The following is a 24,709-nucleotide window of genomic DNA, read 5'->3' on the forward strand; positions in this document are numbered from 1 at the left end:
GAATCTAACTATGCGCAGGTTCGCTAGGGGTCACAAGGTAACACTATCCCCAAATTTTTAATTCAAAAAGGGGTACGACAAGGGTGCGTACTGGCCCCCGCATTATTCTCCCTGTATATAAACGGTGTGGTCAATTATTTTGCAGAGTTCTCTTCTGATGCACCCACAGTTGCAGGCAAAAATGTCCCGATATTTATGTTTGCTGATGATACCCTGATATTATCTAAAACACAAGATTGGTTGCAGCGAGGATTAACCCATTTCGAGTCATTTTGTAAGGTACATGAGTTGGTAGTAAACGTGGACAAAACTAAATTCATGGTGTTGCATAAACATAAAGTAATTAAGGCTATGGTTGTAATGAACAAGGAGTCATTGGAACAAACTGATAGATTTACATATTTAGGAATTATTATAGGCCGTAAATTAGACTGGAAACCGCAGATAGAAACATTGGCGCTAAAGCATTCCCAACTCGCTGGAGCAATACTGAAAGAACACAGGCTTTCCAAAACCAAGCCTGTAGGTCCCGCACTTAAGATATATAACACCAAGGTCACGGCCTCTACACTCTATGGTGCGGAGCTCTGGGGTTTCGAAAATCTGCACCCACTAGCCCTAGCCCAAAATAGATTTGTGAGAGGCCTAACCAGCCTCCCTCAAAGTACTCCACTTATTCCCTTATACCTTGATTTGGGGTGTAACCCCCTGGCTGAGGTTGCAAAATTTAGGCCGTTGGCATATTGGAGAAGAATCTAGTCCACCCCGGAGCTAGCTCACTATGCCCTAACCCTTAATGACATCTGAGACACCGATACATCCCACAAGATTAGCTGGTTGCAGCGGGTGAAAAGCTCTCTGGTGAATATGGGCATGAGGCATTTATGGGAAGACCCGCTGAATAATACGTTTCCTCCTAAAAAAGCTTATAAGGAAGCATATTGGGCTATGACTAGAACAGGGAACTTGTGCTCCCCCAAAGCATCATCACTGACCAGCATCTTCCTGGAACACAAGTTGGAATCCGTATTTGAAGATTTTTGGAACTACATAACAAAGCCCATTGATAGGAAACTATTTTTCCAGTTCCGGATCGGTACTTTACCCATAAAAGCTTTCACTAATACCTGGCTCCACTCCCAAAACAGTAAATGTTCATCCTGCCCAATAGAGGATGAAACAATTCCCCATATTTTGTTTGTCTGTCCTGCATATAGTTCTCCATGCAGCAAATGGCTCAAACCAATTTGTATCAACATGGGTACCAGATCGAGTGCTACTGCACTGCGAATATTAAAAAATAGCAGCCAGGAGGTAATCGTGCTCGCCCTAGCAAAGTTTTTAGGATGGGTGTGGAGAATTCGACATAAGATTGATAGCAAGTAGACTGCGACAGTGATCATTTAATGCACAGTCTTCTACTTAGCATTTCTCCGCATGGTACTGTATTTTATAATAATTTTTTAGCTCGTACAAGGATATACGGGTCCAGTTTTTTAAGTGATTTGTTATTACATTTTTTTAATTCTTAAAAAAGTATTCAATGTTAGAGAGCATGCACAGCTCATTTTATAGATACATAAACCTGCTTGTATTGTATTTTTAACTTGGTCTACTATTTATGTCATGCATAGATTTGTGAAGTTTCGGAGCCCTTGTTTTATTATGGTGACTTCATTATTTATTGTCTTTTATGATCAAATTGTTCGAAATAAAGACTTAATAAATTGAAATTGATAAGAGCATGTGGATTTCAGCAACAATGCAGCGCTCAGGCAGTATTGGAGGTTTTCGATGATATCCAACGAATCCTTGGTGAATGCACCGCAATTATAAAGGCGCTCATTGATCTTGCAACCTTTGTAGCTGTGATCATTTGACATTTCTCTCTACACTATCAGCACATACAGGCTGTAAAAGCAGTCACAGAATAGCTACCTTCTTCTCCTCAGGAAAACTACAAATAGTGAAAACTGCCCACAACGCCCTCCCCAATTCGTGGTAGGTGAATATTCACCATAGCTGGGACAACTAGAAATCTTGTTGACAGCATTCAGAGATGTGGTTCACCAAAATGCAGATGACACCCAACTATTTTCGGGGTCACATCCAGTGCGGACATCAAACTACAGAAACCTTCTGTTGCAAGAACAGGCCAATGTATGGCCTTGGCCTTCCTTAGTTCAGATGTCCTACCCAAAAAAGAATCTCCATTACCCATCCAGAACTGGCTCATCCGATCTAGCCTATTGAACTTTGCTTCCCCCATGCCCGATCTGTTGGTTTCATGGTCGATCGTCATCTTTCACTTAGGAACCTTGAAGTCAAGGGGACAAATTCATCCTTCTATAATCTATACAACTCTTGCCTAAAATGAAGGCATTAATCGCACCCCTGCCTTTGTTTAAGCAATTTCAACCTCAGTGTTACTATTGTAAACAAATTACGAGGTCCAGTTCCAAGGAAGATTGGATAAGTATATTTATTGAGATAAGATGTCATGAAGAGCCCCACCAGGAGCAGCCTTCCTGCTGCTCAGCCCATACACCCAACTGCCAACCTCACTCATCCAACATTCCACAGCATCATCACGCTCCAACATTTCACACCATATTCACACTGGCTGAGCAGCAAGTACAACACATCTCCTTTCTTTACGATGAACAAGACACAATGCAATGGTCCAAGGAAAAGTATACCTTGGTAAAATACACATGCATGGTAATAACATGAGGACTCATTGCAAAGACCTGAAGGTGGCTAAAGGGCATACAAGTTAAGATCAAAAACACAAAAACAGGGTACAATGGGTGTGCAAGTTAACATCCAAAATGCAAAGAAAGCACTGAAGAATGTAACAATTTACTTGAATGTTAAAAAAAACAATATTAAATGATGGAAGACAATGCCCAAGCATCTACTCAATATAATGAAAACAAAAAAATGGGCAAGATAAAAACAATCTTTCTGCTTTATTACAGACTACGCTTACCCACATCCTCAAACCCGCATTCTACTACACAACACACTCCACCCCATAACCAACCAAATCCCTTCTGCCACAAACATACCAGCTGGCCAGGCTGAAATGAAAGTAAACATACATGAAACCAAACCCCACAGTGCAATCGAGAGATTGCCTCAGCAACACAAATACAATTAACAAGCACAAGCCTAATACTAAGGGTGATACCTACTTCACCCACCAACCACAAAACGTGGTAGACGCGAGTGACTAACATGTAGTCAACTCGAACACTACAACAAGAGGGTGAGTTACTCAAATCAACCCATACCCACAAATATAGCAGGAGAACAGAGAGGCTTAACACCTTAAAGCCTTCTCAGACATACACCGTCAATCAACCCATACCCACAAAATAGTGGGAGAACAGAGAGACTTAGCACCTTATAGCCTTCTCTGACATAAACCATCATTTAACCCATACCCACAAAATAGTGGGAGAACAGAGAGGCTTAGCACCTTAAAACCTTCTCAGACACACACCGTCAATCAACCCATAACCACAAAACAGTGGGAGAAAAGAGGCTTAGCACCTTAAAGCCTTCTCAGACACACACCGTCACTCAACCCATACCCACAAAACAGTGGGAGAACAGAAAGGCTTAGCACCTTAAAGCCTTCTCAGACATACACCGTCAATCAACCCATACCCACAAGATGGTGGGAGAACAGAGAGGCTTAGCACCTTAAAACCTGCTCAGACACACACATCAATCAGCGAGAAAATCTCATGCATACATGTACAACAACGTAGTAAAAGTATAACAGTACGTAATATTCCGGCCATGTGGCCCAACTTGAAAGGAAGAACAAAAATAATGGCAGCAGGCTAGCAACTAAGAACGGGTCGCTACATTGCGACATGAGGGAGTTTGGGGCTTGTCGCTTTCCAGTTAACTCGTCTACCACCCATACCGGTTGATGACCTGTTGTCACGACGCCGGCCTGGGGGTTAAGCGGAATGGGACGCCATCCGAACTCATGCAGACACCGTGCGCTGAGTCCGATGGCACCCTCCCGTTTGTGCCCCGGACTGATGTTGACACAGGCCACACCAATCATGGAGGGCACCTGAACAGGCCTACTTACTATCATGCCTCACCATTTGTTGGACTAATCGCCTCCTGGTCTTCTACCAAGAGGCCACTTCACAAGCTCTCTACAAGAAATTACTCAGAGCTTTGTGTGTTTTTTTAAACCCTTTTCTTCTCTTTTTTCTTTTACCCTATTCTTCCTAGGTCTTGACCAAGGGGGCACAACTAACTCAAGAGTCATAGCCGTCACTCACAAATAGTGTAGGAGGCGACCTTTCTCTCCCCTTTGGACCTGTGAGACGGCTAATGGTACCCCACTCACACGAATACGTCCGTGCACTCACTTCACACCACCCTCACTCCCGGTCCTGATGAAACGCCAAGGATCCTCCAGACCAATATAGGCGTGAAACATGTCGTCCACAGCATAGTTACCCGGACACATTGCGTCTCTACTGGTAACTCTTAACCTACGGGTTTTTTATTCTGCCAAGGGTACCTCTTTATTTTAAAAAAACAACCTTTTTTTGGAAACCATTAGGCAATTTTAACATACACTGCATGCACTACCCTCACCTCTCACAGAGGACTTCTATCCACACACCCACATGCACCCATCGGCAGTTCTCTAAAAAGATCTCCGTCAAAGAGACCCTTTGGGGGACCCGTAGGGCATTGCACCGCCGGCCCGACGAGGAGCAACCGCCCGATGATGAAGCATGACATCCCTCGGGGTGTGTGAGGGCAACAAAAGACAATTTGTGTCTCGCCACACCTCAATCACCAAGTCCCTGACCTAGTACCTTTAGCTGTCCTACCCCTCACCTTGTGTAGTGTAGGTTGTCTCTTTACAATACTCACTACGGAACAGTGCCCCCCATTTTGATTACCTCATTGTCTTTGCGGAGCACAGGCACTGGACCATTAACAGGCTCCTGGTCCCCCCCTCTCTATTTTGATTTAGTATTTAGCACGGCGCCTCAGCCGAGGGACCCTAGTTCTATACTCTTTTTACCCCCTCTCTCCTTCTTGAGACATGACCACCTCCACTATGGGGGACAATTTAGGCCTTAGCTTTGGCAAAGACATCGTGGCAGAAATTCTGAGGACTCCGTCACTGTTCGATAGTGATGGTAACACAGCCAGTACTAGCGCTCAGGGCGACTGGAACTCGATAGCCTCACTAAAAAAGCTACAAGTTAAAATCGCCCTTCACGGATCGGTTATGACCGAATATCTCAGAGCTAACGCAGCACCTAAAGTCTTACTGGCACGAACGGCACCTAGGATCTTCCTTGAAGATCTCATCTTCAGGCGGGAGTGGAGCCAAATAGCATGGAAATGCACCCGTAACTGGATTGTCTGGATAATCAGCACCGCGAAACGACTCTCTGAAGCACTAATCATTAAAATCAATATAGCAGAGAATGGCCTCAAAACAGGCATCAGCCTCTCAGCATACAAAACCCGCCTGGCAGAGATTAATACAGAAATAACGGACCATCGTGACTATCTTCTTAATCAGAAAATCACAAAATTGCAAAAGGACCTCAAGAGATTCGATAGGGAGAAAATCTACCCATACATCAAAGAAGATTTTCAACCTACTGACACTGATGTGATGTCAGACGATGGCTCATCCACATCCAATCAATCGGGCCACTCTTCCATCAGCAACTCCAGCAACCAGAGCTGGGGTAGACGCTCCAATCAACAAGGTCTCCTACCACCCCTCCGGAATGCCACCGATGTACGGATATCCAGTCCAATCCTATCCACAACCAGGACCTATGTGGTACCCTCCATACAACTTACCCCAACCGGGGTTCCAACAACCTTTTTTCCACAACCCTCCTCCTCCTTTTCAGAACAGAGGCAGGGGCAGAGGCAGAGCAAAAAGAAGAGGCAACAAACAGGTCCAATGGCAGGACACAGAATATCAACAGAGAACAACAAGGAGCATGACGCACCTAAGAAACTGATCGTTAACCTTTCATCTAGAACCCTCAATCCGGATGAGACTACGGCACTTGAATTAGGACTTGGATTCATACCTACCCCGAAAGAGGACAACTTTAGGCTCAATGAAGAATTACATCAACTTCTCCGCAAAGTTAGACTGAGGGCCTTCTTCAAGGAAACTACCGCACCAGAACAGGACGACACAGGACTAAGACCACCCTCCAGGTTTACACCCACGGCCGGCATGGTCCCTCATGAGGTCCTCACCTTCGAGAAGGCAGTCCTGAAGGAGGCCAATCTTCTGAAACCTCCCAGTACCTACAACAACTGGTCCAATAAACTACGGAATGCGGTGTTTTCCCTTAGAATCGACACAACGATTGTGATCAAACCAGCAGATAAAGGGGGCGCCACAGTAATTCTTAACACAGAGGACTATGAGCAGGAATGCACCCGCCAACTCAACAACACAGAGTATTATGAAATACTGGATACTGACCCCACCACAATTCTACTTGGACAGATCCGCATCATGGTGAATGAAGCTGCAATGGAAGGCTGGATAACACCCAAAGAGGCGGCTTTCCTTATTAATGAGACACCCAGGATGCCCTATTTCTACCTCCTCCCGAAGATTCACAAAGGTGTCACCCCTTGCCCTGGTCGTCCTATCGTAACGGGGATCGGCTCACTTTTGGAACCCCTCAGCCAATTCAGCGGCTTCTTTCTGCGTCCCCTGGTCCAATCAACGCCGACATACCTCAAGGATACCCGTGATGTCCTTAACCTGATCCAGGTTATTAACGAGGAGAACACGGAAGACATCAACTTACTGCTCACACTCGATGTAGAAGCACTTTACACGAACATTCCCCAGGATGCCACCATCGAAGTCGTCAGTAACCTCCTACGAGAGTCAGAACTCCCCACCAAAACCCCGGCAGGGTTCATCACAGCCCTCATCTCATTGGCACTTACCAACAACTTCATGTACAAAACCACCATATACCACCAGGTACAAGGTACCAGTATGGGTAGTACCTTTGCCCCGAGCCTGGCAGGCCTGTACATGGCCCACTTTGAGGCTGCCCATATCTTCTCCGACACCAACCCCTTTCACGAGCATCCTAGTAACTTGGAAACGTTACATTGACGATATTTTGATCCTTTGGAGGGGGCCAGAGACTGCGGCTAGTGCATTCCACGAATGGATTAACAACCAGGACCCGCACCTTCGATTTACCATGACGGCTAGCAAGGAGAAGATCTCCTTCCTGGACCTTTCTATCAGCCTCGAAAACGGAGTGCTACAAACCGCCACCTACAGGAAGAGCACGGACTGTAACAGCCTCCTTAGCTTTAAAAGCTACCATCCCAAAGCATTGAGAGAGAATCTACCCTACGGCCAATTCTTGAGAATTAGACGTAATTGCAGCAAAATACATGATTTTGAGTCCCAAGCCAACCACCTGGCAGACAACCTCGTTGAGAGACACTACCCAGGACAGGTGATCAGGAAAGCTAGGAAGCGGGCTAGGAACAACACACGAGAAGGTCTCCTGGAAACAAGGGAAGCCAAAATCAATGATCTCATTACCTGCGTCACGACCTTCACCCCTCTATCCAATCAAATTAAAAAAATAATCAACCGGAATTGGAGGATCCTTAACAGTGACACATTGGATATCCCAACCCCCCGTTTTGCCTTCAAAAGGACCGCTAACCTACGCGACCAACTGGTTAACACACGACCACGAACACCACAAACGATCAAAGAAACCACCCTGTGGGACCTCCCAGCTGTCACAGGACACTATCCATGCGGCACATGTGGGGCATGCTCTTCGACGCGGCACACGAAGTCACTACAACTGGGGAATTTTAAATGGGAACAACGAAAACATACTAATTGTAACACAACCAATTGTGTCTACCTCATCACATGCCCCTGCACTCTCCACTATGTTGGGATGACAACTAGAGCAATTAAGAAAAGAATCAGCGAACACAAGAGCACGGTGAGACGAGCACGTTCAGCTACCAAACTGACAAACCACTTCTTAGAGAAAGGCCACCCATGTGAAGCCATCCAGTGGACCATCCTAGAGGCCAATCCATGCTGGAACAGTGACTCTCTCCTTAGACGCGAACAATGTTGGGTCCATCGCCTCCACACCAATACACAGGGCCTGAACGATGAAATCCGGTGGTCAGAACTGTAGACCTACCCCATCACCCTCCTTTTTCGGGCTAGTATCACAATTCCTCTGAAACAAAATCCCATAGGGACTTGCCAACCTAGTCGCTGGAATAGACTAATGATTCATCACCATAGACCGACCCTCCGGTTTGGCGACCACTCTGCCATACCCTAGCTTCATGAGACAATGCAGTCATGTATTATCCTGAGTGTCTACCCCTGATTCCCCAACACCAGGGCAACCGATACGACCACTTGTGCCCTCCCTCTCCCCCCATTCTCCCCTCTTTACCTCCACCACCTTGCTTCACATCAAGCAGAGGAGGATTTGGGCACACCAGATAGACCGAGTCAAGTTACGACCTATGGTCCATTACTCCGCATGCTCTTGTGTCACTCTGCACTATCAACGCAGTGGACTCTAGATGTCCGCTCATCACACATCAGCAGAGGAGGGACTGGGCTTGCTCTAAATAGCCCTATTCATGTATCGTTTTCACACTTCCACATATGCATTGAGTGCTATACTCTACCTGAGATCACACTTTCGTATTACTCCCGCTCCAAGCTCACAACTGACTTTGATGCGCAAGTGTACTACCAATCCGCTATACTACACGCATGCGCACATGATCACTTCAATGGGGCTAGGTACACGCATGAGCACTCGTTATACCGGAAACAGGAACCTCCCCACACACTTCCGATCCAACACTTAAATCATGGCCAGATTCCCCAGTACACCACCTACGAGCTGGCGTCTGGACGGGGCAGGTTTCTTGTGCCGACACCGAGCGAACCCTGAGTACTGCTTGACTTCGCCGAATCTGCCATTACAGAAGTAAGTCTCTACTTTGTGGTGTTTTGTGCAATACCGCTAACGCTGTACTATGCACACGTTTCTGTTCCCTTTTTCCCTCCCCAACCCCACCTACGGGCTCCATCCTCCCGCTGATCGCCACTTTACACCCGCAGCCCAAGTCGGTGCGGGCACCCAACGCCTTAAAGTTCATGGAGTGATTCTAGCTCCTTTTTTAGGTAAGCACTAACGCAACGCCACCACCTAGGCATGCCTCATTTTATTTTGCCTCACCAGTATATTACGTGGATCTGAGAGGTACATGCTCATCCAAACCACCCTCCCACATGGGTCGCTACATTGCGACATGAGGGAGTTTGGGGTTTGTGGCACGCCCTCTCTTGTCGCATTCCGGTTAACTCTTCTACCACCCATACCGGTTGATGACCTGTTGTCACAACGCCGGCCTGGGGGTTAAGCGGAATGGGACGCAATCCGAACTCACGCGGACACCGTGCGCTGAGTCCGATGGCACCCTCCCGTTTGGGCCCCTGACTGATGTTGACACAGGCCACACCAATCATGGAGGGCACCTGAAAGGCCTACTTACAATCATGCCTCACCATTTGTTGGACTAATTGCTTCCTGGTCTTCTACCAATAGGCCACTTCACAAGCTCTCTACAAGAAATTACTCAGAGCTTTGTGGGTTTTTTTAAACCCTTTTCTTCGCTTTTCTTTTACCCTATTCTTCCTAGGTCTTGACCAAGGGGGCACAACTAACTCAAGAGTCATAGCCGCCACTCACAAATAGTGGAGGAGGCGACCTTTCTCTCCCCTTTGGACCTGTGAGAGGGCTAATGGTACCCCACTCACACTAATACGTCCGTGCACTCACTTCACACCACCCTCACTCCCGGTCCTGATGAAACGCCAAGGATCCTCCAGACGAATATAGGCGTGAAACATGTCGACCACAGCATAGTTACGCGGACACATTGCGTCTCTACTAGTAACTCTTAACCTACGGGTTCTTTATTCTGCCAAGGGTACCTCTTTATTAAAAGAAAAATTTAGCATACACTGCACGCACTACCCTCATCTCTCACACAGGACTTCTATTCACACACCCACATGCACCCATCGGCAGTTCTCTAAAAAGATTTCTGTCAAAGAGACCCTTTGGGGGACCCGTAGGGCATTGCACCGCCGGCCTGAGGAGGAGCAGCCGCCCGATGATGAAGCATGACATCCCTCGGGGTGTGTGAGGGCAACAAGAGACAATTTATGTCTCCCCCCACCTCAATCACCAAGTCCCTGACCTAGTACCTTTAGCTGTCCTACCCCTCACCTTGTGTAGTGTAGGTTGTCTCTTTACAATACTCACTACGGAACAGTGCCCCCCCTTTTCATTACCTCATTGTCTTTGCGGAGCACAGGCACTGGACCATTAACAGGCTCCTGGTCCCCCCCTCTCTATTTTGATTTAGTACGATAGAATGTTCCCTCCTCCTGACATCCTCACATACATAATGGAGACAGGCTCCTGCCCCACGCAAAAAGATGGGTGCGCGGGTAATACACCCGGTGGAGGATTTTTAACTGCACAAGGCGGAACCTAATCCGAATGGCAACTTCGCGGGGGCTTTGTAAGGCGTCCTGCCAATCTTCATCTTCAAGGCGACCGAGGTCCCCCTCCCAACTCTCACGTAGGGACATCAAGAGGTCAGGCATGTTGTTTATTCGTTTACGGTAAATAGTGGATGTTGGCCTACCTAAGATGGGGTCAAGAAGAAGCCGGTTCTCCATTGGGGAGTGTTCTGGAATGGAAGAGTCAGGGCGCACATGGGAACGCAAGGCATGCATAAGTCGCAGATAGTGAAAACGCTGGGAGTCATGCAACTGGTATTCACGCTGAAGGTATTCAAAGGATCTGGGGGTGTCTCTTTTCCACACGTCACCGAGGTACTCTATACCAATTAACTTCCAGCTCCTGAAACCCACGAGTCCCTTAACTTCCGCTAGGTGGTCCCCCACCCACAGGGTGGTCCTGCCTGTCAATTTGCCAGCCCACCCCAGAAATGTATTCGCTTCCCGCCAGCAGCGGAGGACCACATCCGTATGCGAGGGTAGATCCCCTCAAAATCGCCGTGTATAGAGGAGCGACTCACAAACCCCACCCGGCATAACATGCCTGTCCACTAGATAGGCAGGTTCCAAACCCGGCGCATAGACCCAGTTGTTGATTACTTGCAGTTGAGAAGCCCAGTAATATAACTGGACGTCCGGGATGGCCAGCCCACCATCGTACATCCCTCTTGTGAGTTTCCGCAACGCTATCCTCGGGCTTCCCCCCTCCCACAACAGCGTACGTACAGATTGCGCTATGCACCGAAATACCCCGCTCGGGACCGGGTACGGTGTATTTTGCAAAACATATAGCAGCCGCGGCAGAGCCAACATCTTGAACAGCGCTGCACGCCCAGCCAGGGAAAGGGGCAAGGACCTCCAGTGGGACACATCATTGGCCAACCTTGCCAATTGCGGTTCAAGATTTTTGTTAAAGAACTCTACCATGTCCCTGGTAACATACACCCCCAAGTATTTGAAGCCGCCCGTCACCAGTGATGCCGCACAGCCCCGCTGGATCCACGGCGGCGGGCCCGAGAGGGGATAAATGAGGGATTTGGACCAGTTAATTGTGAAACCCGAGTAGCTCCCGAATAGTTCAAAAAGGTGAAGCGTCTGCGCAATTGAGTGATACAGGCGGGCCATATAGAGAACAATATCGTCTGCGTACCACGATATACGCTCCTCCCAGAGGTCATTAAGCGCCAAGCCCCAGAATGACCTGTCCCGCCGGATCCACTGCGCCAGGGGCTCAAGAGCCAGGGCAAAAAGAAGCGGGGACAGGGGACACCCCTGCCTGGTTCCCCTGCGCAGGGGAAATAGATGAGACATTGCTCCGTTGACCCTGACTCGTGCTAGTGGCTGTTCATACAAAAGTCGCACCCACCCACAGAAAACAGGGCCGAACCCTAGTTTCTGAAGGACCTTGAAAAGATACGGCCACTCGTTACTATCGAAGGCCATAGATGCGTCTAGGGCCATGAGGGCCGTTTGAACATCACCCACTGCCTCCGTCATATACAAAACCCCATATAGCCTTCGCAGACTGTGGCGAGTGCTCCTATGGGGCATGAAACCGGACTGGTCTACATGGATAAGGTCCGGCAGGACCGATAGCAACCTTGTTGCCAGGGCTTTAGCCAGGACCTTAGCCTCTACATTGAGCAACGAGATGGGCTGGTAAGAGGAGCACAGGTCAGTCGGTTTCCCGGCCTTATGAATGACCACTATTGTGGCCTCCCGCTGATCCGACGGGAGTCTCCCCGCCTCCCGGGCCTCGAGAAACATACGCCTCATATGGTCAACAATCACGCTAGCCTGACTCTTATATAATTCAACAGGTAGCCCGTTGGGGCACTGTGCCTTGCCTGCCTGAAAAGCATTGAGGGCCTCACCCTGCTCCGCCCCGGTAAGATCGGCTTCCAAACGATCTGCTTGCTCCTGAGATAGTGTAGGAAGCGCGAAGTCCTGCAGGAACTCCTCGCAGTCCAGCTCAGTCCGAGTGCATACCGGGGAGTAAACCCCTTCATAGTAAGACGCAAAGGCCTCCGCAATGACCCCCCCCCCCGTAGTCACTAAGGACCCGGACCCATCCCTCACCTCTGCCACCCAGGAACGCGCCCAATCTCTGTGTTCGAGCCAGGCTAGCAGTTTCATGCTCTTATCCCTGGCATCATCAATCCAACGTTGCGTGGCAAGGGAGTATGCCCTGGCCTCACCCTCCGCCAGCGACCGATGCTCTCTCTGTTTGAGAGCAAGTGTGTGGGCGAGGTCCGGCGAGGGATCCCCGCAGGCCCCCCGTTCCAGGTCCTCAACCTCCCGTTCTAACTGCCGAATTTGCAGCGCCTCTTCCTTCTTCTGGGCCCCAATCAATGCTTGAGCCTGGCCCCGCAGAACCGTTTTATACGCTTCCCACAGAGTGCGCTGGGAGGCAACCGAGCCCTGATTCTCAGCAAAGTACTGCTGGGAAATGTCCCGCAACTTGCTCCTTAGGGAGCCATCGTTAAGGCGCCACGGGTCTAGTCTAGGATAGGTCGCCCTGCTAACTACAGCCCCTCTCAGGACCACACCCACCAGGGAATGATCCGAAATTCCTCAGGCCATAATGCAGGGCTCCGCAAAATCCCTCAGCTGGTCCTCCTGCGTAAAGATGTGATCTAGTCTGGAAAAGGAACCAAGTCTGGCTGAGTAAAATGTGTATTGCTGCTGGGAGGGGTAGTGCACGCGCCATACGTCACTAAGGCCCATAGCTGTGACGAAGCCCCCAAGACCCATTTCCCCCCTACTGCCCTGCCGCGTCCCAGAGCGATCACGTTCGGCATCCATGATTGCATTCATGTCCCCACCTATCACAAGCGTTCCCTGCAGGAGGTCCGCCAAGTGCGAACCCAACTTTTGAAACGTCATGGCATGCAAACCAGGCGGGATGTAACATGAGCTGAGAACTATTAGCCTCCCCTCCCACCGAGCCGCCACCAATGCCATACACCCTGAGTCCTCCGTCCAGGTGCCAGTGATGACCAAAGGTAGGGTGCCGCGGACGAGGATCCCCACTCCCCGAGACCCCGACATGAACCCCGAGTGTGCCACCAGCCGGTAACCAAAACGGTCGAGGTCGCAGCATTTGTTCCCCCGGAGGTGCATCTCCTGTAGGAAGACAATATCGGGGGAATGGCGCTTCACATGCTGCAGTACCAGCGTCCGCTTGATCTTATTGCCCAAACCATTGACGTTCCACGTCCAGATCCATATCTGCGCTTGATCACTCATGTCCACCTTTGGTCCCACGATACGTCGAATCTATCTGCCTCCCATGCCTGTCCATCTGATACCTCTCCAAACATTAGGATATGAGACATCATGAGTGAACAATGAACTACCCCAAGACCCCCACCCTCCCACCTCAAACCAAACCCCCCTCCCTGCCTCCCTGCTAAGTGGGCCCCCAACCACCCACCCATGAAACTTGCAGAGTGCCTGTCGCCCCATCTGCCCCGAATCAACCAAATGTGGAAACGTGAACCTGCAGTCCGCAGAAAAAGTCATACTGGATTGCCGGATGGCACTCCCTATTATCAGGCTGTGCAAAGGACCCCCCTCACTCGCCCGGGCCCCAACCTCCCTCCCCTGACATAAAAGCCCCCCCGCCAACAAAGATGAAGAGCTTATAAGCTACAGTCCAACATCCATAACCGAATCACAATCCAACCGCTACAGATCAACCCGCCCAACACCAATAAAATGGCCAGGCCAGGGCAGCACTGCCCCCCCCCTACTCTTCTCCACACCCTCAGTCTCAGCAGCTCGGATCCAGTCACCTCATAGGAGTCTGCTCGCTTTCCCTGAGTTCCCGCGTCAGCGTGCGCTGTGCGTGAACCTCCTGCCCACCACGACCAGCAGTCATTCTACGCGGGCCACTCTGACGGCCCACTGCCTGCCAGCCGTCCATCCAGTCGCTTGCCTCCACTGGAGAGTCAAAGAAATATGCCTTTTCGCCATCCATTACTTTGAGCCGCGCCAGAAATAACATAATATATTTCACACCGTGGTCACGCAGAACTCTCTTGACCCCTTCAAAGGATCTCCGTAGCCGTTGGACGTGCAGTGTAAAGTCCGGGAAAAACCGAATGGCGGCGTTCTCCAGTTTCAGGTCTCCCGACGCACGTGATGCCTGCAGAATTGCGTCTCGATAATTTAGGATGTGAGCAATAATAGTGCGCGAAGGCGCCCCGGGCTTGGGCCTCCCCCCTAATGCACGATGAGCCCTTTCCACGGAGAAAAAGTTTGAGAGGCGTTTCGGCTTAAGGTGTTTGAGGATCAGGTCTTCCACAAAGCAATCCATGGACGGGCCCTCCATTCCCTCCGAAACCCCCACGATGCGGAGGTTATTGCGACGAGCCCGACCTTCCTGATCCTCCAGGCGAGCCGCCATGTTTGTTTGATTTTTGGTGAGTGATGCAACCTGCTCTTCCAACCGTTTCATCTTAGCCTGCAGTCCTCCGATACCGCTCTCCGCCATCGCCACCTTCTCGGACATCTTACGGAAATCTGCTTGAAGCAAATTTACTTCAACCGTGACAGACTCTAATTTGGGCTCCAACGTGCCACGCATATCCTTAATTGCCAGCATAATGTCCCAAAGGGAGGGGTCAGGCCCATCATCTACCGCTCCACTGTGCTGACCCGCACCAAGTTGGCCCTCCTCTTTGCCATTGCCACAGTATATTTATCAATCTGATTGGTTTGGGCCTGTGACATCTGCTTATTGCGGCCCATACTTGGAACCCCACCAAAACAAGTCCAACGAGGCACCGGATGTTCGGGCCCCCTCCGCCCAGAGTCCCCGGCCCCCACCCGCCGGGAAACCAGAGCCTAGGCTGCGCCCGACAACGCAACCAGGAGAAGACTCCCAAGCTTGCCACCAGTCCAGAGATCAGGAAGGAAACCAGTCTCTCGCAGCTCCGTTCAGGCTGCGCACCAGGCACCACCTGCACCCCACCAGTCACTACCAGACGGGGCTCACCGTCAGCACAGTCTACCAGTGGCAGTCCCGCTCCGCACCCAGGTCGTCAGCACGCCGGTGGGAAGGCGCTACAGGGGGCCCTCAGGAAGCCGGGGACCCCCTGACACGAAGTCCACAGTTCGTTTTAATGGATGGCAGGGGCTCCCGGTACAGCACCACTACTCCGTCCGGGCGCACCCCTCATCAATGCCACAGGCCGAACAAAGCAACTTCTTAATGTGCCTCACGCTGCACTATCCCGGGAGCCAAAGGCGAGGATGCCACAGCCGGGCCGCCAGTCTTGATCACCTCCCAGCCGATGTCAGTTGCTGCTCTCGCCCTGCCGCAATCACCGCCAGCCTCACTTCTTGCCTCTTCCGCCCCATGTGCCCCGGCGCTGCCGCCGCTGCACTCCGCTGTCACCAATCACACCGGCTGGCCTCGTCGCACTGCCGGCCGCCGCCACCGGGAGCGTGGCACTGCAGGGCCCTTAATCTGTCGTGCTGAGGCCCGCAGGGGGGGCACACCACCAATGGCCGTTTACCGCGCCCCCTCCTGCAGTACGCTTACCGGGCAGCCTTCCAGGCTTTCATGTCCGCTGCCGGCTGCACTGAGGCGGGCGTCATTTTCCCTTTGTCTCTCTCCAGTCGCAGGGGGTGCGTTCGAGCTCCCGACTCTGCCCGCCTGCCTCTGCCAGCCGCAGCCTCAGTTTGCAATGATCACTTGCTCGCCCCCGTCACTGGAAGCACCAGCCACAATCGCGCTCCACAGCCGCCCAGCAGGAGCCGTGCGATCGGTGATCCTCGTCACCGCGAGACAGCCGGCGCCATTTTCTCGTCACCAGGCGCGTCTCTGGGGCCGAGGAACCCGCACCGCCAGGCACCAATGAGCCTCCAAAACAACACGGATGGTCGCTTGGTACACCTCTTAATCCTAGCACGCAGGTAAGAAACCTTTTTATATACGGATATTGGCGGATGTGGAGGTAATGCTGCGATCTGCTAACGCAGATCGTTCAGTGTGCGGCCATGTTCCTTGGCTGCAGGCCACGCCCCCACTTATGAAAAGCTTTAAAGACCAAGACTAGCGCTTTGAAATGGATTCTTTTTCGCACCGGAAGCCAATGTAGGGAATACAGAAGATGGGTCTTGTGAGTCCTGGGTCCTGTCAAAAAGATGGCCCTGGCCGCCACATTCTAGATCACCTGCAATCGGCCAAGTAAGTAATCAGGGAGGCCCAAGTAGAGGGAGTTTACATAGTCCAGTCTCGAAACCACCAGGGCCTGGACCACTGTTTTCCTGTAAGAGACTGATAGCAGGTGGAGAAAGTTCCTCAGCATTCTCCTCACCCCAAAACAGGCCCCTGCCACCGATTGGACTTGAGCCTTCATAGAGAGAGCAGCATCCAATTTGACCCCCATATTTTTCACGGTGGTGACATTTTACAGCAGTTCACCATAAGTCCCAGGTTGCCAGGCCAGAATGCACAAACATTGAGAACCTTGATGACATCTTCAAATTGCAGACCAAAAACAGCAGGCACCTGCTTCAGGGCCCGCATGCAGCACGATCTTCATCCAGTGATCCCAGTACCGAAACTGCCAGGGAATTCATGACACCAAAGATGCCACTCAGCTGTGCTCTCTCCATGTAGCAGGTCCCTCCCATAAGGAATTCTGCATGGAAAGTGTTAAGACCTGGTCACAGCTCCACCTGAAGCCGCACTCAGCTGCTGAGTCCCTCCCCAGCTGAGTCATCACTCCTCACCTTCCTGAGTTGATCGAGCAATCCGATCCCAAGAGAACACCGAAAAGCAGTAGACAATGTTTGGTCAAGCAAAAAGGAGGCACGTTGACATTAAGGGAGCCGGCCGGGCTAAGGTGCATGTGTGCATGCGTGCACGAATGCGCACCGATGAGCAGCGACAGAACCGAGCTGCTACGATCATCCCACAAGATAAGGTTTCATGGAAACGGACATCAGCAATGCACTACTTCAGGCAAGTAGGGCTCACACATAAATCTCGCACTGCACATGCAGTAGATTTCAAATCTTAACCGCAGAGCCAATCATAACCGCAACGTACTCACATACTCACAGTAATTTCTCAGCAACGAGACGAATGTGCACAACATCGTGAACATACACTGAAGTCATACAGCTTGTTGTGATTAGAGGAACACGTTGATTCCAGTCAGTAGGTTTCCCCATGAGTCCATATCATGGAAGAAACTTCAGTAGATGTCACTGGCACTTCCCTTATACAAACTCTGTTGGTCATCTCACTGCCCCTTCACTGCAGACAGGTGTTTGAATTGTCCCACCATCACATCACCGAGACACAGTTAAGACCACAGGCTGCAGGCGTCATCCACAAAAGGCTTTGTTATACTTTCACACCATCCATCAGTGAAAGTGGTGAAATCCTGAGGCAACAAACCCGCAGCTCACTAGCGGTGCCTATTCTCCTTATTTCCATTTGTAACCCGGAGTTCCACAACTCCATGAAATTTCCATCCATGAGACTTGATAGATGTTACAGCAACATGTTCAATTGAGGTATGCCCCAGCTGGTAGGCTGTCCGATGGAGCAGGACACTGGTGGGTCTGGAGGGCATACTGTCCTTCTCTGTACTTTTAGGTTCCTTTAATAATTCTTCTTCCAGTAGTTTCCTTAGGTTTGTTTCATATAAGGTTTGTATCCATAGTTTCTCTCTCACAGTTCACATGCGTAGATTCTTGTTTGGTTCCATTTAAAATCGTCGCCAAAAAATATTGTAAACAAATGACGAGGTCCAATTCCAAGGAAAATTAGATAAGTAGATTTATTGAGATAAGATGTCATGAAGAGCCCCACCAGGAGCAGACTTTCAGCCCTCTGTTGAGCCCATACACCAACTACTAACCTCACTCATCCAACATTCCATGCATCATCACGCTCCAACATTCCACACCACATTCAAACTGGCTGAGCAGCAAGTACAACAGTTACCCTACATCAGTGGTGGTAATGCTCTATGCATTGGATTACCCAATCCACACTGGAACTATTTGAAAGCTACCTGATAAGTGATAAGGAGAGATGCCACATCCTCGGAATAATTAAATCTGTGTTCACATTACCTACCCCTCGGTTCCCGTCTGTTATGTTACCAGGAGCCGCGCTGCGCTGCTACCTTTTGCATGGAGTTATGCCATTATATGTACCATACTTGCACTTGGGAGTCTGCGTTAAATGTAAACCATGCTCCTTTAGTATAAAGCCGTCTTCATCTAACCACCACTCGTCCTACCTATCTAGAAGTCAAATTTAAAGACGGGTGAATATTAAAAGTACATCTCTACAGCTTTCACATTTCAATAAAACAAAAATAGAGTATTCTCAATTAAATCTTGCGTAAGAATGAGTCTCTACAACAAATCTTGACTGCAGACTACATTTTGTCTGCATACTTTCAGGACTCGCTCTATGCTATGATTTGCATATTTTATACTACGTTCCCGTTAACTTCAATTATGCTTGTCCGTGCGCTTACGGTTCAACTGCTGCCAGACGTGGCGCGTGCCATTACCACGGTATCTAGTCAGCTCTGTCTACGAAAAACCACATTAAATGATCTATAAAATGGAAAGTGTGCATCGCCACTTTCGACTCGAAGTGAGTACAATGGATGGTCGTTGGGGGATTATGGGTGTAGGATTAAATGTTTGCAATGTACTTAATCATACATGCCAACCATCCAAAATCAAGAGAGATTCCCCAGTATACGTGCCTTACCTTCTGTCTCCCGACAGATGACTTTTATAAATCCAAATTTCTTTACTTAGCTTCAGGCTGCAACCGATTTTAACACACTGAGGGTTCTAAACAATGTTGCCATGCAGCGTTGCCAGGTCGGAAAGCCCAAAAAAAACACCCATCGCCCTTAAAAAGAAGACTGAAACAAGATCAGACCCTTCCAGAGGAAATCCAAGGACAGGCCCAGCCCAGCCAACCAGCGAAAGCAGGGCGGGGCAATCGGAAAGCTACTTAACATTGATTGAAAGGCTCAGGGCGATGCTCTTGCGATGTCTGTCCAGCTCTGTTAATTTCAGCCAGTGGTTCGACAATGACCCGGAAGTACTCGCTGTATAGTTGTCCTCGAGATCGATGTAGCGAGGCGTGTCGCCAATCTCCCCTTTCAAGGCTCCTCACATCACCGACGCGACGCTTTCTGCGTTCAGACTTCTGCTGCTGAAGTTGGTGAAGGATGTAAATGAAAAATAATTTTGTAGTGTAGGACAATCCACTGTTTGGCACCAGTGAGAGCAGCTGCTCTGAAAGATATTCCGTTCTTTACAGCAAATTCGGGCGCTTTTGTGTTTGGCGCGTTTAGAATAGTTCGGTGAAACGTACATTGAGTGTAGTAAAAGCTTTCCGGTATGGTAATGCAGAAGGTGCTTTTCAGAAGGACAAACCAAAAACGTTTGATTTTCATACTGTTCAGTCCTATCTACTGTGTTGTGTTGGTATAATTAATCTGTATTAGAATGGGGAATGGAACGTATGGAGCATTCCCAGTTTACAAACTGTCGTGTGCATATTGGTAGTTCGACTGGAGCCACGTTTGGGGCTGATAGTAACAATATGGAAGTGGGCTAAAGGCAAGTTCAGAATACATTTCCATCCAATCCTTGGACTCTGCAGATGCGCAGTGGTCACATACTCCAGTTGTAATTGTGGATCTGTGTGTGAAGGATGTATACGGCTGCTGAAATATCGACAGGGCAAAAGAAAATGCACCGTTTATGGCCGAGTTGGTGTATTCTGTGGGGGATGAAGAAGTTAAGCAGAAAGCTTGGAAGTGCTGAACAGGAATGCGATGAGGTGTGTGCTATACAGATCGAAGATTTCAGAAATATGTGGGATGAATGTCGAAAGACGAGATTGCATAGGAAAGTGGTGTGATGGGAAGAACAGGCGTGCGTGAGTGAGATACTCTAGAGCAGAGGTCTTCAAACTTTTGATGGCCGAGCCCCCCCATCTAAACCTTTTTACACGTCGAGCCCCCCCACCACCACTTGATAAAAAAGTTCTGGAAGCTGGTACTCTGCATCATTGATGGCCATTCCCTCCTGCAGAGCCCAGGTTGTATAGGGCAAATAATATTAAATAAAGTAAGTGTTTAGTAAACTGAAGTTTTTGTAGTACATGTGCTTATTCTATAGTTCAAATAAAAAGAAAACAATTAGCAGAAAAAATTTCATTGGTGCTTTATTTTTCACATAAAACACAAAATTTAGGATAGATTAGCAAAAACACTGCCAAAACTCAGGTGTGGGAGTGCATGTTTTTCTCCACAGAGACAATGTGTGGATGGATTCTTGCTTCTGCCATCCTTAGGTTGTGCTCCACTTCCAGTCTTGAGCAGTGCCTGGAAACGGGAGTGCTCACAAAATGTTGTAATATATTTTTTTCAGTTTTATATAGCGTGAACATGACCCAAATGTATTGGAGCGCTTTGCAGGTGCATCTTTTACATTACACAAGCACACATTCATTTTTTGTAAGCACAGGGAGATTTAGTGATTTGCCCAGAATCACAGGATGTTGAGCAGACATCAAGAATTGAACCTGGCTCCCCAGCTCCACAGTCTTCAGCTCTGGCTGTTGCGCCACATCCTTGCCCCTATACAAGATATCAGAAAAAGAAGTTCCACAAAACATGCTTTCTGACATAATTAAAAAATCCATGATTATGTGGAGTATGGCCAAGTGTTGCCATGTCAGTAGGAGGCCAGCCACAGTTTTCCAAGAAGGCCTAGGGGACATTTACATCGTACACATGTGATATAAGTTATTCAAAAGGATATATACATCTTTATTCTCTAGCAGCATCAAGTGTCAATTTGTTAGCATAGTTGGCTTATAAAGAAGATCGCCTTCCAAAGCTTCAGAAATAGCTGCACAAGAAAGCATTTAAATTTGGTCTATGAAAGAAGCGAGGACAGATGGTAGGCATACTTGACAATATTTGTTATATTAGGCTTGTGGACTCTGCATAGGGATTGGAACATGTTAAACAACCACCAGTGACTTTAATCAAGGTCAAATTCATTTTTCGTAAGTCACTGGTAAATTAAGTGATTTTGCCCAGGATCACAAGATGTTGACCCGATACCAGGACTCGAACCCAGGTCCCCAGAACCAAAGTCAGCACCTATGGCATTAATGCCAAATCCGCTCCTCCTTGAAACATCCAACGTTCCCACTAGTATTGGGACAAAGGGGAAAGGAGCGAGGCTTTAAAAAATTAATACAAAAAGCTCTTCACTCTTACCTGCCAGAGAATGGAATCTTCAGGAAGGTTCAAAAGCAGTAGCCCACTGACCTATTTACATTATGTGCACTTTGTGATCTGCATGGTACATGTTCTTTGCAGCAGGCACATTAACCCTCTGTGCTACCTATCCATGAGTCAAAACTTCCACTAGACAAAACTCTGATCTCTCTCTAGGAAGAACATTAAACACCAGAGTCATCTTGACATTTTTATTGTTGCCGAAAATTGCTGGAGGCCAGGAAGGAGGCAGCAAGCACTTTTAAAAGCTTAATATACTTGCAAACATAATGCCTCCACCCAAAGTCAGCGCCCGGTCACACCGATTACACTGCCCTAGAGCTGGCCCTTCTCAAGGGTCCTGTGACCTCAGTGACAGAGTCACTGTTGTTCTTGGCTGTGCTGCTTCATAGGCCTGCCCGCAAGACTGGAGGTGTAGCATGGGATTGTGCTCCCTCAGGAGAGTGGTCTGGTGGACTGGTTATTAAGGCTGAACCTGGTTCCCCAGTTCCAAATTCAGCAGCTCTGGCCATAGTGCCACATCCTCTCCCCCACTGAACACCATACTGCCCCACTGAGAAAAACTCGCACTGCCTTCAACTACAACCCAATTGCTGCCAACTATAAACACCTGGATGAGGCTCAGTTTAAATGACGCAATAGACAAGAGCAATATACGGCCTACAAAAAAAGTAACAACATCCTGGAAAAAGCAAACACTCATAGGGAATGCAAAATTTAGCAAGCCATGTGAAATTTAAGCAGGAACAACATGGTTACCTTAACGCGTTTACACTCGCTATTCAGAAATCAGTGAGTTCTTTTGCCTCAAAAGTTAAAGACAAGACTACAGGACCCTGAATGGACCCATTTCAATGTCCATTGCTGATATCCTTACAAAACGTAAGCAGTATGGTAAAAAGACCACATCCCTGGACGCAGAGCCGCAGTACACATTTTGTTTTCCAATCCACACTTTGCAGTACCTCCAGGATTGGTGCACTAGTTGCAAGCCCAGGGAAAACAAAGACAAGAAAACAACAAGCATTGGCATAGCCAATAGGTCTCGCCTTTGGGACCTTATAAGTGCTTAGCCATGCAACAGTTGATGTTGTTGCACCAAGGATATTGTGCTGCATAACTAAATACTTATAAGGTCCCAAAAGCGAGACCAATTGGCTATGCCAATGCTGGTTTATTTTGCGAGTGAGAGTACTGGCACTTCTCAAGCGAATCGTAATACTTTTAATTGGAGAGTACCGGCACATTACAGAAACAAGCAGGTACTCTGCAAGAGTGCCTGCACTTCTATTTTTCCATTTCGAGCACTGACTAGACCCATTTTCAGAGTTTAGGTAAGGTTTGACAAACCCCGAAACCTACGTGCATTTAAGTTTCCCCTTTGAAACACTTTTTTTTTTAGCTTCAGAGTCAAAGCAAAAGTTTCAGAAAAGTGTAATTCTTTGAGGGCATCGCCACTTTCGACATGACCTTGTCAAAGACGGGTGACTCAAAGGCATGCAACAATCAGAGACGACTTTTGAACTGTTTGGGGTTCAGAGAAGCATGTTACAGCTGACATACTCTGTGATTGACGAAGCGCTCATGTTAAAATACTTCAACCGTACGGCGAGTGAAAACGGAAAAAAACATGAACTTTGTGCAGTACGAAGATATTCATTTTCTTTGATTTTCTTTGACAATTCCCGCTCTTCGAACGAGTTTAAAAAATGACACCCTGAACCGAAGGAGCATTGAACGTTGGGTTTAATAACTTCCAAAATCCAAACCACAGACGAACCCCGAAGGCCGAGTCTCGCACTGCTGCTGTCAAAGAAACACGTCAAGCAGAGGAAATAAAAGGGATGAAAAAGAAAGTTGGCTACCTGTCCGAGGGGTAGAGTCATCAATAACTGGAAATTCGAATTAAAATGCCACATGAAACACGTGATGAAAGCGATTGGCCCAGCGATCACAGAGAACTGTTTTTTTTCTTCTTTTTGTAAAATGTTGGCAAAACCGGATTTCAGCGAGGCTTTCATCCCGCAAGTAAGAATGGCTGTCTCCTGCAGACGGCTGCAATGGGAGAGAGAGGCGCGCGCGCGCCGGCAAACACGCGAGTCGTGCGCTCGCAGCAGAGCCCAAAGTGAAAGTAATTGCACGTTCACGCGAGCGTGAACGCAAAGATTAGGCCAGCAAATGCCGGTGGGAAGCACTTTTAAATCCCCCTTACAAAAGTCGAGCAACAGCGCATGCGCTGCTGTAGGCTCGACCTAAAAATAGCGCTTCACCGGCAAACTCTGTAAAAGTGGCGCTAATGTGCTTAGGTGTGAATAAAATCAATCTGGCCAGTTTGCTACCACTCTGTCTTACTTTATTTAGTTATTTTTCATATTTTTAACCTTTTATTCCAGATGCTGCACTTTGGAATTAAAATACGACATTTCCAGCAAAAATGATTTTCTTTTTTGGATCCATTTCACAGGGGAGCACATAAAAGAAAGGAGAGGAAAGAGAGTTGTTAGAACCCAATCTTGAAGTCACGTTTTCAGTAAGAGAGGAACTGCTAGACAGAAAGAGAGGGAAGAATGAAAGAGTGTGGGGGGGGAGGCAGCTGAAGCAGCAGAGCAGAAGTGGACACTGTATTTTCTTCTCTGAGCAAGAAGGAAAAGACAGAGTCCTGTTACTTCTCTGCCGACTCCAGACACTCTCAGCCGAGCCCCCAGCAGCTGGAGCTGCA

At 48.6% G+C, this 24,709-nt stretch overlaps 1 protein-coding gene across 1 annotated transcript in view; it reads right to left on the bottom strand.

Moving 5' to 3' along the window:
- Positions 1-19,699, bottom strand: part of KATNAL1 (katanin catalytic subunit A1 like 1) — a 386,354-nt gene extending 366,655 nt beyond the window's left edge. The window contains exon 1 of the mRNA XM_085621654.1: positions 19,428-19,699. The gene's annotated coding sequence lies outside the window, so the exon portion shown is untranslated. The remainder of the gene's footprint in view (positions 1-19,427) is intronic.
- Between the last annotated feature and the right edge of the window lie 5,010 nt (positions 19,700-24,709).

Source organism: Triturus cristatus, chromosome 8, assembly GCF_964204655.1.
Source record: "Triturus cristatus chromosome 8, aTriCri1.1, whole genome shotgun sequence".
Classification (NCBI taxonomy): Eukaryota; Metazoa; Chordata; class Amphibia; order Caudata; family Salamandridae; genus Triturus; species Triturus cristatus.